This window comes from Schistocerca americana, chromosome 1 (assembly GCF_021461395.2).
Source record: "Schistocerca americana isolate TAMUIC-IGC-003095 chromosome 1, iqSchAmer2.1, whole genome shotgun sequence".
Taxonomy (NCBI): Eukaryota; Metazoa; Arthropoda; class Insecta; order Orthoptera; family Acrididae; genus Schistocerca; species Schistocerca americana.
The window spans coordinates 1,033,469,949-1,033,486,994 of NC_060119.1; the positions used below are offsets into that span (position 1 = coordinate 1,033,469,949).

Sequence of the window (17,046 nt, forward strand, 5' to 3'; positions counted from 1 at the left end):
GCTTGACAACACAATGTATGAAAAAAAAGTCCGTGTACCTCAAGATCGTTACCATATTTTTCAAATGACATTTCTCAGCACAGTGGAACCAACATAACGGCTAACACTTGTCATCTAGGTTAGGCCTGATCCTATTTGCAGCTTGATAGCAGCTACATCCACCGTATTGTCTACAATGGTAGTAGAGCATGATTCTTCATCAGTAGCACTTAGTTTCCAACCTGGACTGGTTTGGCTGTTCCCAAGCACATTCCTTTAGGGATGATTTCTGAATTCTTATCGATTGGTGATTTGAAGTCCTCTTTGCCCTCTTGCAGTGCTTATGATTATCACTAGTATGTAGATTTCTTATTTTGCGAAGCTGAAAAGCTTTGGAGCTGACAAAAATTTTTCAGTTCAACTGAGCATCTAGGTTCATGGGAGAAACTCATCTCATTGATGGTGGTGGGATAACCACATCTTCAGCAGCTAACGACTGCCTAGAGAAATCTCTATTATGTGTGATTCTTGGGATAGCTTTGGGCAATTCCATAGTTACGGGTGTTACATGTACACACCTTAAAATCAGGAAAAATAATCTAAGAAAAAATATTTATTGTATTTATTGGATTTAATATTGAGAACTTTTAAGGCTTACATTATATTTCATGTTAGAAATGTTGATACTGGAATTGTTTTATTGTTCTCCTGGTTATTAATCAAAAAAGCAGTGTTACGGGTGTAGACCTGGCCCCTGTTAAGAGTTAGTGAATTCTCTAATTTCTGCAAAGTTGATGAAGCTTTTATTCTTGTAAAACCACTATTAAGAGGTATTGCCCCAAATTTTATTTTGAAATATAAATTTTTATTTTTTTGGACATCATAACTCAGTATATATATATTGTTTGCTGTTACGGGTGTTACATTAAATGTTACGGGTGTTACATAGATGCATCAGATTTGATTCTTGAAGGAATAAATCTACCTCTTACAATTGCATTAAAAGAAAAGAAGTATTATAGTTTATTTGGAATAAAAGTACGTACTTAGAAAACATATTTGAAGGAAAAAGCTATTTATTACACAAAAAATTTTGTTACAGTTTTAAAACACAACTAGGCCAAGATATCATTACTTACATTTACCTCATTTTGTAGGCCTAATAAATTTATGACAAAAATGTTTTCTTATTATTGATAGGTTTAAAAACTTTTTAATAATCTTTTTCAGCAACATCTAACTCAAAATTGAAGTCATAGTACAAATGGTTACCTTGTTGTTTGATTTCTGGTGTTGTTACCTTAGATAGTACTGGACTGAATTTCACAAAACAAACATCAGTTTCATCTAGTTTAAAAAGTGTTTTACTTTTTCCTGCTGGCTTCAGAAACATTATTTTCACATCCTCCTCTTCATCAACCTCACTCTGGCAGATTCCCAAGTAACAGTATTGAATTTTGTATAGGGTTGGCTTCTTTTTGTCACTTGGAATGTTAACCAAGACAAATAACCCAAATTTTAAATCAGACTTTTCAGTTTTATTAGTTAGGCTTAACTCACAAGCACTTCCAATATTGCCTTGTGATTCAGATAGTGAAACAGTCTCCTGATCAGAATCATCAGAACTGCACACTTCATAGAAGTTTATGCATCTTTTTGCATGTAATGTTTTAACTTTGACCTCCTCAGTAATAAATACTGACACCCTTGTCATTAATGACTCTGCTGTTTTTGAAACCAGCAAATCAGTTGTGTTATAAGGCCAAAAGTGATGACAGCCCTGAATTTGAGGAATCGCTTGTAAATTTTTCCACCTTTCATCCAAAATAGGAATGTTATGCTCCACTGTTATGTTATCAACCCATAATACCTTAATTTTAGAAAAATTCTTCCGAGTGTAGTCATAACAGTCAATTGTTTTGTTAATAATAATTTTCCTAGATCTAACAGCTGTCCACATGCTCCTCTTCAGTGCACCTCCAATGCCATCCATGGCTCCTTTACCATGTGAACTGGCAAAAAAATTCCACTCAACTGTCAGTCCAAAGTCTCTCTCAAAATAACATAGATTGGACAGAGTATATTTAATTTTCAACTGCCCAGCACAGTACATTGTTAAACATAGGCTCTTATGAATGACTAGAATGTGCCTCAATAAGCAGTTTACTGGGCCTATATAAAATTTAAAACTGAGGTTAGAAATATTGTTGTTCTTGGAAAAGTTAGAATGGAAAACATAAACTATATGTAATCTAAAGAATTTTCGGCTTAATTAACTTTTTAGGAGAATGTCAGTTGAGTCAGGTTATTGCTCTAATTAACTTTTATAATGTAGGTGTAGTGCTTAAACAAATGTATGCAGAGGAATAAAAATTTTAGTTTTCATGCTTAAAACTGTTTTCATATGTAATAAACATAGGTAAAAAACTTTTTTCATTCATAATAATACCCTTTGGTTATAATTTAAATGTAGGGCCTAGGCCCACTAAAGATGAAGGTGGCATTAAACCTTCCAATTCAAGTTACGGGTGTTAAGTAACCATGTGTTAAGTAACACCCGAAACAAAAATTAGTAACACCCGTAACAGCTCTCAGAGTGTTAAAATAAGATTTCAAAATGCCATGTAATGGTATGATATTGTAAAACCTGTGCATAACATCACTTTTACAGAAAGGTGTTGTACAGAACAAATTTACTAGATAACAAATTAAACTTTTGTATCTTTTTTGTTACGGGTGTTACAAGCTGCATATATACACTCCTGGAAATGGAAAAAAGAACACATTGACATCGGTGTGTCAGACCCACCATACTTGCTCCGGACACTGCGAGAGGGCTGTACAAGCAATGATCACACGCACGGCACAGCGGACACACCAGGAACCGCGGTGTTGGCCGTCGAATGGCGCTAGCTGCGCAGCATTTGTGCACCGCCGCCGTCAGTGTCAGCCAGTTTGCCGTGGCATACGGAGCTCCATCGCAGTCTTTAACACTGGTAGCATGCCGCGACAGCGTGGACGTGAACCGTATGTGCAGTTGACGGATTTTGAGCGAGGGCGTATAGTGGGCATGCGGGAGGCCGGGTGGACGTACCGCCGAATTGCTCAACACGTGGGGCGTGAGGTCTCCACAGTACATCGATGTTGTCGCCAGTGGTCGGCGGAAGGTGCACGTGCCCGTCGACCTGGGACCGGACCGCAGCGACGCACGGATGCACGCCAAGACCGTAGGATCCTACGCAGTGCCGTAGGGGACCGCACCGCCACTTCCCAGCAAATTAGGGACACTGTTGCTCCTGGGGTATCGGCGAGGACCATTCGCAACCGTCTCCATGAAGCTGGGCTACGGTCCCGCACACCGTTAGGCCGTCTTCCGCTCACGCCCCAACATCGTGCAGCCCGCCTCCAGTGGTGTCGCGACAGGCGTGAATGGAGAGACGAATGGAGACGTGTCGTCTTCAGCGATGAGAGTCGCTTCTGCCTTGGTGCCAATCATGGTCGTATGCGTGTTTGGCGCCGTGCAGGTGAGCGCCACAATCAGGACTGCATACGACGGAGGCACACAGGGCCAACACCCGGCATCATGGTGTGGGGAGCGATCTCCTACACTGGCCGTACACCACTGGTGATCGTCGAGGGGACACTGAATAGTGCACGGTACATCCAAACCGTCATCGAACCCATCGTTCTACCACTCCTAGACCGGCAAGGGAACTTGCTGTTCCAACAGGACAATGCACGTCCGCATGTATCCCGTGCCACCCAACGTGCTCTAGAAGGTGTAAGTCAACTACCCTGGCCAGCAAGATTTCCGGATCTGTCCCCCATTAAGCATGTTTGGGACTGGATGAAGCGTCATCTCACGCGGTCTGCACGTCCAGCACGAACGCTGGTCCAACTGAGGCGCCAGGTGGAAATGGCATGGCAAGCCATTCCACAGGACTACATCCAGCATCTGTACGATCGTCTCCATGGGAGAATAGCAGCCTGCATTGCTGCGAAAGGTGGATATACACTGTACTAGTGCCGACATTGTGCATGCTCTGTTGCCTGTGTCTATGTGCCTGTGGTTCTGTCAGTGTGATCATGTGATGTATCTGACCCCAGGAATGTGTCAATAAAGTTTCCCCTTCCTGGGACAATGAATTCATGGTGTTCTTATTTCAATTTCCAGGAGTGTATTGTAAAACTAACAAAATAAAGAAATGCAATTATCTTACTTCAACAAAACAAAATATTATGAGCTATAACAATGTTGACTTCAATATTCTTTGCAACAATAGAACAATCAGCCATAGATAACATAACTAATACTCATCTGGAAATAGCATAAAACATACCTCTCTGTGGTGCCATAGAGTAGTGCACTTTAAACGCTTAGTGAAGGTAGAAATTTATTTTTTTCATATTCATGATTATTTTGCAATGAACAAATGTACTTTTAACTTGGAATTTTTAAGGTTATATTTGTAATATTGTCATTTTCATTTTTTTGTCACGAAGTCTCTTTAACATGGAATGACCCCTTTGTCATTCTGGAGCCTCGATCTTCCACAGTCTACTACTGCCTACAAAAGAATGAATCCAAGAGTAACATAATGACTGCATTCTGTTAAAATAACAAGTTATAAGGCCTCTGATCTGTTATTGATAGTTATTCTTTCATATGTTCCCTTTGGCTAATCTGTTTCCCATTTGTGACTTTCAGAACAATCACTTCCATATCATGGAACAAAGTCCTTGTTCACTGGACATTCAACATTACAGAACAAGAAACCCTGGATTTGAATAGTGCTCACGTAGGTTGGCTGTCGATGATATCAATAAGGTTTCCTGACATCTTGGATGACAGTTGTCCATGGAGGATTTTCATATGTGGTGGCGTCACCTCTATACATGGTAGCCTTGCTTAATTTTCTTGAATTCATCAGTTAGGTGAGTGGCTGATACCTCTTTATGGCAACAGGGAATGCCTAAAACATATTGGGGAGTGACGTAATTCAAGGTACGGTGATGAGATTCATTCCATAGGTTGACTATAATCATCTGCAATTGACTGGCATCAATAGGACTGTTGTGATGTTTCATGTTTTGCAGCATAATAGCTGTCGAACACTTGTCTTTTTTCTCTTGAGTAGTGTAGGCCTACATTGAATCCAGGACATCTACAGTGGAAACATACTGACATGTTTTCGTCTGTGCTGCTAATGTCTGTTCCTCTGTGGGGCTGCTTTATGCTTGGTGGAGAAATTTGTTTTACCTTTGTTGGTCAGATGCTGGGTTGATGTTTGACAGCGGCGCCATAAACCTTTGTTATCCAAGTCCATTCTTCATGGTGCTTTAGACTGGTGGTGGAGATTGGTGCTAAACATTGAAATGCCTCTCCTTCAACATTTCCTGCCGCCTCCTGACATGGGATCAACATTCATTGCTGCTGTCTCTTGTGTACTCGGTTTGATATTTCTGGCTGCCATAACCTGCTGTATATGATCTATTACTACCTGGCATTTGAGAGAGTCTAGGTCATGGTGGTTTTCCACAACAGCCATAGGGGGACATTCAGGATTTGGTCGTACCTCTTTCATCCATCTGTTTTCTGTTACATTTCCTCGACCACTTGATGAATTCCTCTGTTGTTACTTCCTTTACAAGAAGAGCTTGGCACATGTCTTCTGTGACTCCTTTCATAAAGTGTGATATTTTGTCGATTTTATCACTTTCACATTCACTTTGTGACAAAGGGCCAATACATTCTGTATGTAAGACTTGAATTGTTACCTTGTCTGAAATAGTGTGTTTAGATTATGATAACCATTGCTTTGTAATTCTGAATTCCCGCTTCCTGATTTAATGTTCAGACTAACCATGTTGGTAGTTCTTCTCCATTGCAACTGTATCTTTGTTGGAAATTAGTATATCCACCAGTAGCCAGATATCAGCACATGCATCAGAACCCAGGAGAGCAGAAGGACATCTTGCAGAAGAGAACACAAAACCAAATGGTAGTCGGCCAAACGTGGCTGACACAGTGGACAAGAAACAAATAGGACAAGCCCAAAGCAACGTGTGCAACAACAAGGTGCAAGCCAAAACCTTCATCACAACAGTGTCAACAGGCCAAGAGCAAAGAGAGACACAATCCAAAATGCGACCAGAGAGAACAACCAAGTACCAAGCAAGTTTGTTGTGGAATACTCCATTAGTACAGTGATGTACTATCAGATGCAATTACAGAGCTGACTAACCATTTGCTGGGTGGCTGTATTTATACTGTCAGACAGGACAGCATTTCCAGCATATTCACATGGTGAGACGGGGGATGTAATCGCTATATGAGCACAGTTCTGCAGTGGTACTAGCTATCTAATGCGTATTTCTTCCAGCAGACATTGAAATTTCACAGAGCCTGATAGCAGAGAAATTTTAAAACTCTATTCTATTTTTAACTTTCTACCAGTTAATAGGAATTATTTCGTAATAAATCGGATTATACTGCTCTTTCACATACAATGAGGTAATACTTCAAAAAGATTGTGTATTCATACATGAGCAATGACATTACATGTGTTCTGTATAACATTGAAATTTGACAGTTCTGTCCTGATCTGACAGACAGAATTTCACTTCTTGTCTTCCATAGTGTTGCTCTCATTGTCATGAAAGGCACTGTTTCATTGCGTGCCTCACTTCTCTGGTCGGGCAGGTAATGCAGTGCGTAGTGTAAATTGCCTGGAAGAGCTGTGACATCCATCCAAAGTAAATGCAGAAATAACATTAATTTTTCCAGCTATTTGTGCCTCCAAAGTAATTATTTTCATAGGGGTGATCATCAGTCATTGGCTAAGTAGACATTGGGTATCACATCACTTTACCAAAATGATATTTTGCACCACATATTCCCACCCTTATGTGTATCGTGTCACCATCACAACTCTACCACATAACTAAACAAAGAATATTTGTAATTATGAACAACATTTTGTATTCACAAATGGAAATAGTGACAACTCACATCTTTATGGTGCCACCTTTCAAACCTTGCAATGTAGAAACTGTTAACATATAGCAGTTGTATACCACTTTATTCTTTTATAAAATTCAATTTTTGAACCTCATTAATTATGACATTGGGGTTGGGGTTGTTTTGAGGGAAGAGACCAGACAGTGAGGTCATCGGTCTAATTATGACATTGTCATACCATTACATAATCATTATGTGTGGACTGACCATAAAGAATCAGTAACCACTAAGCTTTGTAAAGTAACTGACCTTGACCTTGATCAAGGTTACATAAATGTCACTGCAAAGTAACCAAGGTATAAATTTCACTAGTACAAAGCTCATAGAAAATAAGTTTACTGCTAATCATAAGAAAAGTATAAAAACTCTATAATACTTACCAGTTTATAGTTCCATAGTAAGGGTATATCTCCAGTCTGTGAATATTTTCATAGATATTTTAGGCTTTCCAACAGCCCTTACATATCTGTAATGTCTATCGAAATACCTGTTATGTACTGTACACTGAAGAGTTTCGTATACTTTTCTCATAGTTTTGAGTAATATTGTGGTGCATTTCAGTGGTCTAGGAGTAGCGTCCTTGACCGGTAATCAAAATTTCCAGGATCTCAGGTTCAAACCCAGCCACAGATTACATTTTGAATCAAAATCATCAGCATTGGTGTTTGAAGACTTCCAGCATGAGAAATAACCCTCATTCTGGCAGCAGCCTTGTCAAAGAGGGCAGAAGAGCAAAAGAGGTTCAGGGCACACTTTTACCATTGGTGTGGGAAACTACCCCTAATAGACAGGAGAATCAGCAGTGCTGAATGTCATGAGGATGCAGAAAGGAATGCAAACCACTGCATTAAAGACACACAGTCGGAATCCACAAGATAAGTTTTATGTAACTGAAAAAGTGTCATTGGCAAAAGATTCCTGATTAGGCCCCCATTCGGATCTCATGGAGGGGACAGCCAAGTGGGAGGCGACCATGAGATAAAGGTGGAGTAACCAATGAAGAAATAACATTCCATGGGTCAGAGCATGGAATGTCACAAGTTTGGATATGGAAGGAAAGCTAGAAAATCTAAAAAGGAAAATGGAGATGCTCAATCTATATTGTTTGGGGTCGGTGAAGTGAAATGGAAATAAAATAAGGATTTCTGGCCATATGAATATGGAGTAATATAAACAGCAGCAGAAAATGGATTAATGGGAGTAGGATTAGTTATGAAGAGGAAAGGAGGGCAGAAAGTGAGCTACTGTGAACAGTTCAATGATAGGGTTGCTCTCATCAGATTCAGCAGCAAACCATTCCCGAAAATTATAGTTCAGGTATACGAGGTGTGTTCAAAAAGTAAGGTGACTTTATACTTTCATGAAAGAATATTTATTTATTCATCAATATTCAAGTTGTCCCCTTCAAAGTAATCCCCTCAGATACAACACACTTGTGCCAACGCTTCTTCCAATCCTCGAAGCACTTCTCATAAGCACTTTTTCGTACAGCTTTGAGTACTCCCAATGATGCCGTTTGTATTTCCTCAGTCATTGAAAATCTTCATCCTTTCATAGGTCTCTTCAGTTTTGGGAGGAGGAAAAAGTTGCATGGGGCCATATCTGGTGAATATGGTGGCTGAGACATGATTGTCGTGTTGTTTTTGGCCAAAAAATCTCTCACAAGCAACAATGAATGAGCAGGTGCATTGTCATGATGCAAAAGCCATGAATTGTTTTTCCACAATTCCAGACATTTTTTGTGTATTGCTTCTCGCAAACAGCACATAAATCAATGTAATATTCTATATTGATTGTATGACCTAGAGGCAAAAATTCATGATGCCCTACACCATTGTAATTGGGAAAATCAGTAAGCAAAACTTTGACACTTGATCAAACTTGGCGTGCTTTTTTCGGTCTTGGCTCTCCAGGATGCTTCCATTGGGATGATTGGGCTTGGACTTCGACATCATAACCGTAAACCCATGTTAAATCACCAGTTATGACCATTATGGGCAAATCGGGCTCATAATTGATGTCATTGAAGAGTTCCTGAGTGATGCTCGTGCAACGGTTCTTCTGATCAAAATAAAGAGGTTTTGGAACAAACTTCCCTGACACATGTCTCATTCCCAAAACATCCGAAAAAATTGCATAACACAAGACAACCGATATGCCAACATCCTCACCAACTTCTCTTACGGTAATTCTATGATTTTTCCAAAACAATTTTCTTCACAACTTTGACGTTATCATCTGTTGTTGATGTGCTGGGGCGTCCAGAGCAAGTTTCGTCATTGGCATCTTCTCGGCCATCTTGGAAGAGCTTGTATCATTTGTAAACTTTTTTTTTTTTTTTTTTTAAACTTAGAACAGAGTCACCTTATGCCACAGTCAACATCTCAAGTGTTTTAGAGCACTTGATTTCATTTTTCACACAAAATCTGATGCAAATTCTTTGCTCCATTTTTTATAATAATCAAAAGTCGCTGGGCATGCTAAAACACGTCTAACCTTTCTGTCGAAAACAAATGAAGTATGGTGTGCACTTGAAAATGTGAACATGTGTTTGGGACATATGTACAGATGTAAGAAAAAAGATCGATAATCGAATGTACATATCCCATGCAATTTGAAAAGTCACCTTACTTTTTGAACAGCCCTCATACATGCTGATGTTTCAAGCAGAAGATGAAGAGACAGAGAATGTATATGAAGATACTGAATGAATAATTTAGGACATAAAGGAAAATGAAAATCTGAGGGACTGGAATGCAGTTGTAGGGGAAGGAATAGGAGAAAGGCTATGGGAGAATATGGTCTAGGTAGTAGGAGTGAGGTAAAAGGCAGACTTAATTGAGCTCTGCAATAAATTTCAGATGGTAATGGCTGTTCAAGAATCATAAGAGGAGGAGGTATGCATGGAAAAAACCAGAAACACTGGAAAATTTCAGCTTGATTGCATCATGGTCAGACAGAGAGTTTGAAATCAGGTATTGGATTGTAAGAAGCAGGTAAAGACTGAGATCACAGTTTAGTAATGATGAAAATTAGACTGAAGTTTAAGAGGATCATCGGAAGAATGAGTGTGGAAGGGAATGGGATACTGAAGTACTTAGGAATTATGAGACGTGTTTGGAGTTCGCTAAAGATACGGATACGTGATAATAAATATCATTTCAGTTGAAGAGGAGTGGACATCTATAAAAATGGCAATCACACGTGTCTGACAGACAAATATAGGTATAAAGAAGGTGAATGCGAGGAAACCTTGGGTAACCAAAGAACTACTTTAATTGATCAACAAAAGAAGGAAGTACAAAAATTCGCAGGAAAAAACTGGAATATAACAATATAAATATAAGAAGTGCAGGGAAGCCAAGGCTAAATGGCTGAAGGACAAATCAGAAAACCTTAAAATTAAAAGCAAGGTTGGCAACATTAAAAGTACAATGGAAATTTCACAGTTAAAAAGCAGTGGAGAGAGCAGATATGTAAGAAGAATACACTGAATGCCTCTTTGAGATGGAGGACTTGTCTGACAAAATGATAGAAGAAGAAATTGGAGTTATCATCGAAGACATAAGGAATCCGTTATTAGAGTCAAAATTTAAAAGAACTCTGGAAGACTTGATATCACCAAGGCATTGGAACCCCTGAAACCATTGGGGGAATGGCAACCAAACAACTATTTAAGTTGGTGTGTGGAATATATGAGACTGGCGACATAGCCATCAGACTTTCCAAAAAATATCCTCCATGCATTTTCGAAGAAAGCAAGGGCAGGTAAGTGTGAGAACTATCGCACAAGCAGCTTAACAGCTCATGCATCCAAGCTTCTGGCGAGAAAAATATACAGAAAAATGGAAACAAAAACTGAGGATCTGATAGATGGCAATTAGTTTGGCTTTAGGAAAGGTAAAGGCACCAGAGAGGTGTTGTTACCTCTGATGTTGGGTTTGACGAAGGAAGCAAGACAAGAAAAATCAAGGCACACTTATAGGACTTGTTCACCAAGAAAAAGCAATTGACTATGTAAAAGGTGCAATATGTTCGAAATTTGAGGAAAACAGGAGTAAGCTGTATGGAAAGACAGGCAATGCACTGTGTGTACAAGAACCAAGAAAGGAAAATAAGATCGGATGACTAGAAATGAAGTGCTTAGATTAAGTTGGGCGTAAGACAGGAAGGCAGCCTTTTGCCTAATCGGGTCCATGCAGTATTTCTTGGTTTCCATAAAGCATTGACTCAGTACCACATCTAAGCTTATTGTCAAAAGTACATCATATGGGGCATCAAGTGAAACTTTTTTTCAGATTGAGGATTTTTGGTTGGGAGTACACAGCATGTTATCTTGAGTGGAGAGTCATCATCAGATGTAGAAGTAACTTTAGGTGTGCCCCAAGGAAGTGTGTTGGCACTGTTGCTGTTCATGTTGCAGACAATATTAACAGTAAAATCAGGCTTCTGCAGACAATCCAGTTATGTATGATGAAATACTACCTGAAAGAAGCTGCATAAATATTCAGTCAGATCTTTATAAGATTTGAACTTGGTGCGGATATTGGCAACTTGCTCTAAATATTCAGAAATGTAATATCCTGGGACTGTAATATCAATAAGTCTTTGTTGGAATTGGCCAACTCATACAAATGTAATGCTTTATAGGGATATGAAATGGAATGATTTCATAGGTTCAGTCATGGGTAAAGCAGGTGGTAGACTTCAGTTTATTGGTAGAATACTGGGGAAGTGCAATCAGTCTACAAAGGAAATTGATTACAAGTCATTCATGTGATGTGACCAGTTCTAGAGTATTGCTCAAGTGTGTGGGACCCGTACCAGATAGGACTGACAGGGGATATTCACTGTATACAGAGAAGGCCAGCACGAATGGTTACATGTTTTGTTCAATCTATGAGAGGGTGCCATAGAGATACTCAAGGAACTGAACTGGAAGACTCATGAAGATAGATGTAAACCATCCTGAGAAACTTTATTAACAAAGTTTCAGGAACTGGATTCAAATGATTACTCTATGAATACACTACAAACCCCTACTTGCTCACATAGGAATTGTGAGGATAAGATTAGAATAAATACTGCACACATAGAGGCATTCAGACACTCATTCTTCCCACTCTCTGGACGTGAATGGAACAGGAAGAAACTCTAATAACTGGTACAATGGTATGTACCCTCTGCCATGCACTTCACAGTGGTTTGCAGAGTATAGATGTAGATGTCCATATATAGTGATAGGAATGTGGGTGGAAGGGGCGGCACGTGCAGGGGCAAGGCATGTGACACAAGGCCTCTGGAGCCAGACAATTTGTGCGGTGCACGATGAAGATTGTGTGGATAGGGAGAGCGTGACAGGGCAAAGGAAGGGGAAGTTGTTGGGTAGAAGGTGTGGGAACAATGGGCTATGTGGAGACTGAGGGTAGGAATACTGTGGAAAGGAAGTGTTGTGCAAGAATAACTCTCATCTACATAGTTCAGAAAAGCTGGTGTTGGAGGGAATGATCCAGATGGCAAAGATTGTGAAGCCACCATTGAACTCTTGTGTTACAATCAGCAACGTGTTGTGCAAATGCATGGTCAACTTTGTTCATGCCCACAGTTTGGCAGTAGTCATTCAATCTGGTGGACAGTTGGACAGTTGGTTGGTGGCCATGCCCACATAAAATGCTGTTCAGAAATTGCAGTGGAGCAGGTATATGACACATCTGGTTTCACAGGTGAACTGGCTTCTGATAGAATAGAATAACCCTGGACAAGACTGGAGTAGGATGTGCTGGGGCAAGTCATGAACCTCACACACACACACACACACACACACACACACACACACACACACACACGACTGTAGCCTCTGACAGCTGAAGCTGGCCAGGAGCATGAGGAATGTTTAGGGAGGCGGCATCAACGGTGACAACTTGGGATCCAGGTAGTGGTGGGGGGAAGGGGGGGGGGAGAGGAAGGCATTTTTCAGTCAGTGAAGGAAGCAGTTTGTATCTTTTATATGGCAGGCTAGACTATGAGCAGTTCATTGGAGGTGTTGAAGCAGAGATTCTTTCACAGTAACCAACTACAGTGGGATGTTTCAGAGCACTTTGTAAAATTGGAACCAATGCTGCAGATGCTACTTGAAGTGGTCTTTGTGATGAAAGCCACTGGCAAAATTCGCTGAAACATTGTTTCATCATTTTCAGGAGATAGTCTACAATTTAGAATTTTATGCAAATTGACTCTGGTCATAAAAACCTAAAAACAGACGTTTGATGCAATTATTAAACAGATTTTTTAAAACTGTGTGCCAGACCAAGACTCGAACCCAGGACCTTTGCACTTTGCGGGCGGGTGCTCTACCATTTGAGCTACCCAAGAATGACTCATGTCCTGTCCTCAGCTGTACTTCTGCCAGTACCTTGTCTCCTACCTTCCAAACTTCACAGAAGCTCTCCTGCAAACACATTCTGAGATATCAAGGGATCACCACTTTAGCATTTGAGGGAAGTGAGGGGGGGGGGGGGGAGGGGAGTAAAAATCTTAGACGAAGACCAAGAAATGAATACAGTAAGCAGATTCAGAGGGACTTAGATTGCAGTGTCTTGAAAGGAGGGTATAAGATGAACATCAACAAAAGCAAAACGAGGATAGTGGGATGTTGTCGAATTAAGCCGGGTGATGCTGAGGGAATTAGATTAGGAAATGAGACACTTAAAGTAGTAAAGGAGTTTTGCTATTTGGGGAGCAAAATAACTGATGATGGTCGAAGTAGAGAGGGTATAAAATGTAGACTGGCAATGGCAAGGAAAGTGTTTCTGAAGATGTGGTGCTACAGAAGAATGCTGAAGATTAGATGGGTAGATCACATAACTGATGAGGAGGTAATGAATAGAATTGGGGAGAAGAGGAGTTTGTGGCGCAACTTGACTAGAAGAAGGGATCGGTTGGTAGGACATGTTCTGAGACATCGAGGGATCACCAGTTTAGTATTGGAGGGCAGCGTGGAGGGTAAAAATCGTAGAGGGAGACCAAGAGATGAATACACTAAGCAGATTCAGAAGGGTGTAGGCTGCAGTTGGTACTGGGAGATGAAGAAACTTGCACAGGATAGAGTAGCATGGAGAGCTGCATCAAACCAGTCTCAGGACTGAAGACCACAACAACAACATAGATTGCAGTAGTTATTCGGAGATGAAGAGGCTCGCACAGGATTGAGTAGCATGGAGAGCTGCATCAAATCAAGCTTCCAACTGAAGACCACAACAACATGCATTCTGATGTTGTAGATTTTGGATGATTCTTAAAAATAGTGGCATGTCTGACACCTTCTCATGCCAGAAGCTCTTTAAAGCAATTTCTTACAAATTACATTCCGTTATCTGTGAGTAAACAGTTGGGGCTTTCCCATGCTTGCAAAGTATTCTCATAAATGACATTATAGTAGCAATGTTTGCCACTTTTATGGGATATAGTTTTACATGCTTCTACCAACATTCTATTGCCACAAATACATGTGTAACTCTGCATCTACCCTTACACAAAAGTCCAAACAAATTGGTTGCTGTTAAATTGTTTAGAACTTTTGATGTTACTGGACACATTTTATAAGTTACCTGTCTATTGTCTTCTTTAACTTTTTGATACAGCTCACAAGTTTGTAAAATTTTCTGTATCCCCTTCTTAAATTCTTAAAATACTAGAATTGCATCATACACTTGATACACTTCCTTATCCCAAAGTGTCTGTAGTCTTTATATAAAAACCAAATCAGATCTTGTACTGCTATTTCAAGAATTCATAACTTCCAATGTTTTAAATCCATATTTATTCTCCAAAATAAAGTATCTTCACATAAAAATCATTTATTCTTTTCCTTTTCTGACAGTGTTCCTTGTTTCCATGATAAAACCATATTACCAAAATATTCATCAGACTTCCCTCCTTCTTTTATATTTCTAGTTAGAAGTTATATCTCATTACTCTTCAGCCCTGGGTAAACACTTCTGTAAGGCATATTAACACTGAGCTGAATGGGATGCTCCAGACACTGGCAAAGTCTCACATGCGTGTTGTTCCAGCTGTTGCTATTGGTAGGTGGGGTTACACTACACATGGCCTGCACCTTAATAGGAAGGGGAAAGATAAGTTAGCTTCTCTATTAGCGGATACAGTAAGGGGGGCCACAGTCACACAAGGGGTGATCCCTGTGGTTATTGGGACCAGACAGACAGGTTTTTTTAGGTTAAAGCCAAATTCCAGACAGACAGCAACCAAGGAAAATAGAAGAAAAGAAACTTCATGCACAGTAAATGTGTGTGGACCTGGTACTCGATGATTTGGGCAATATCAACTTACTTCACCAAAATATCAGGGGAATAAAAAATAAAGTAGATGAGCTGATAATGTGTTTAGATGATCTCAAAAATAAGAATGAGATTGATATACTTTGTCTGAGCACCATGTAACTGAGGAGATGGAAAATGTCAGTATAAATGGGTATAATTTAGCATCTTACACTTGTAAATCTAGTATGGATAAAGGAGGAGTTGCCATTTTCATAAAACAAGGGTAGAAATACAGAACTGTTGAAGTAAGCAAATTTTGTGTTGATCAGCACTTTGAGGTTTGTGCATGTGAACTTCAGCTAGATAATGTTGTGTTGATATTAGCAACAGTGTATAGGTCTCCACTAGGAGATTGGGAGCTATTCATAAAAAAGTTGGACTCCCTATTATATTATCTGTCAGACAAAAAGAAGAAGTTATTAATCTGTGGTGATTTCAGTGTTAACTTTCTAAGCAATTCTGATAGGAAAAGTGAACTAGAAGTGTTGTTAACAACATATAACTTAGAATCAGTGATCAATTTCCTTACACGTATAGCTCAGGACAGTAGTACTCTAGTAGATAATGTATTTGTACAGCAAGAAGATATAGAACAAACATATGCTTTCCCTGTGGTAAATGGATTATCTGACCATGATGCACAACTGATTAACTAACAAAACCTAACAGGGCGTACACTTCAGAAACCAATAAGTGAAAGTGTGAGGGTGCTCAACCTGGTATCTATAGATCACTTCAGAGAAAGTTTAGGAAATGTAAACTGGGAAGATGTATATAATGAGCCAAATGACAGTGATAAATGCAGCATATTTCTTGATAAATTTATATCCCTTTTTGAACATTGTTTTCCAAAGAAAATTACTAAATGTAACACCACAAACTTTTCAAAGAAACCTTGGATTACTACAGGTATTAAAGTGTCTTCAGAAAGAAAAAGAATACTGTATGAGACAGCAAGAATAGTAAAAATCCAGAAGTAGTTTTACGCTATAAAAATTATTGTAACATACTGAGAAAAGTTGTAAGGAAATCAAGAAATATGTATTAACAACTCCAGCAATAAAATCAAATCAATATGGAATGTTGTTAGAAGGGAGACAGCAAAAGTAACCACTGGGGTAGGAAGTATTACTGTTAAAGAGAATGAGACCATCTTAACCAACAGTGCACAGGTAGCCGATGTATTTACCAATCACTTCTTAAGTGTAGGAGAAAAAATTTGCGAGAATAGTTCAAAAGAAAAACCAGGCAGTATATGGAAGAGTCAATTTAAAAAAAAAATTTAGTCAGATTAAGTTTCATCTAACAACCTCTTGTGAAACAAGGAAAATTATTAAATCTTTAAAAAATAGATGTTCTGTTGGAGTAGATGACATCCCTAACAAGTTATTAAAACAATGTGGAGCAATTACAGCTGATGTTTTGAGTCACATATGTAAAGCATCACTGACTCAGGGTTAAAATATGCCATTGTCAGGCCTCTCTACAAAAAGGGGGAAACAACAGATGTCAACAATTACCAGCCAGTATCCTTGCTTACAGCATTTTCAATTTTTTTTTTTTTTTTTTGAGAAAGTAATATACTCAAGAGTGGTTAGCCATCTCAATAGTAATGGGATTCTTGGTAAATCACAGTTCGGATTTCAGAAATGCTGTTCCACTGAGACAGCAATATACAATTTCACTGGCCACATAATAGAGTCTTTA

At 39.3% G+C, this 17,046-nt stretch overlaps 1 protein-coding gene across 4 annotated transcripts in view; it reads left to right on the forward strand.

The window, feature by feature from the left end:
• Positions 1 to 17,046, forward strand: part of LOC124616711 (RCC1-like G exchanging factor-like protein) — a 155,532-nt gene that overhangs the window by 615 nt on the left and 137,871 nt on the right. The window contains exon 2 of one of the 4 annotated variants that reach the window (XM_047145071.1): positions 4,688 to 4,778. The exons of 1 other annotated variant lie outside the window; for it this stretch is intronic. The gene's annotated coding sequence lies outside the window, so the exon portion shown is untranslated. Of the gene's footprint in view, positions 1 to 4,687; positions 4,779 to 4,892; positions 4,915 to 5,747; positions 6,287 to 17,046 lie in introns of those variants that run through there. 2 more of the 4 variants (XM_047145085.1, XM_047145079.1) reach the window with 2 other exon arrangements.